The 402-nt window shown below is 48.8% G+C and overlaps 1 protein-coding gene across 1 annotated transcript in view; it reads left to right on the forward strand.

Moving 5' to 3' along the window:
• RPL9 (ribosomal protein L9) overlaps nucleotides 1-402 on the forward strand; it is a 5375-nt gene that overhangs the window by 2378 nt on the left and 2595 nt on the right. The gene's annotated exons all lie outside the window — the stretch shown is intronic.

The raw sequence follows: 402 nt of genomic DNA on the forward strand, positions 1-402 counted from the left end.
TGAAGTGGGGACGGCGTCCGCTAGGATCAGGAAACAATTGCTTGCTGCTGCTAAGTCACTTCAGTCGTGTCCGACTCTGTGCGACCCCGTAGATGGCAGCCCACTAGGCTCCTCTGTCCCTGGGATTCTCCAGGCAAGAACACTGGAGTGGGTTGCCATTTTCTTCTCCAATGCATGAAAGTGAAAAGTGAAAGTAAAGTTGCTCAGTCATGCCCGACTCTTAGCGACCCCATGGACTGTAGCCTACCAGGCTCCTCCGTCCATGGGATTTTCCAGGCAAGAGTACTGGAGTGGGTTGCCATTGTCTTCTCCAACAATTGCTTAATTAAACATTAATTAAGGATATAAAGAGTGGTTAAATAAGGATAGCTCAGTGAGGAAATTCAGTGGAGAAAGGAGGCT

Source organism: Bison bison, unplaced genomic scaffold (genome assembly GCF_000754665.1).
Source record: "Bison bison bison isolate TAMUID 2011002044 unplaced genomic scaffold, Bison_UMD1.0 scf7180017863790, whole genome shotgun sequence".
In the NCBI taxonomy this organism is placed as follows: Eukaryota; Metazoa; Chordata; class Mammalia; order Artiodactyla; family Bovidae; genus Bison; species Bison bison.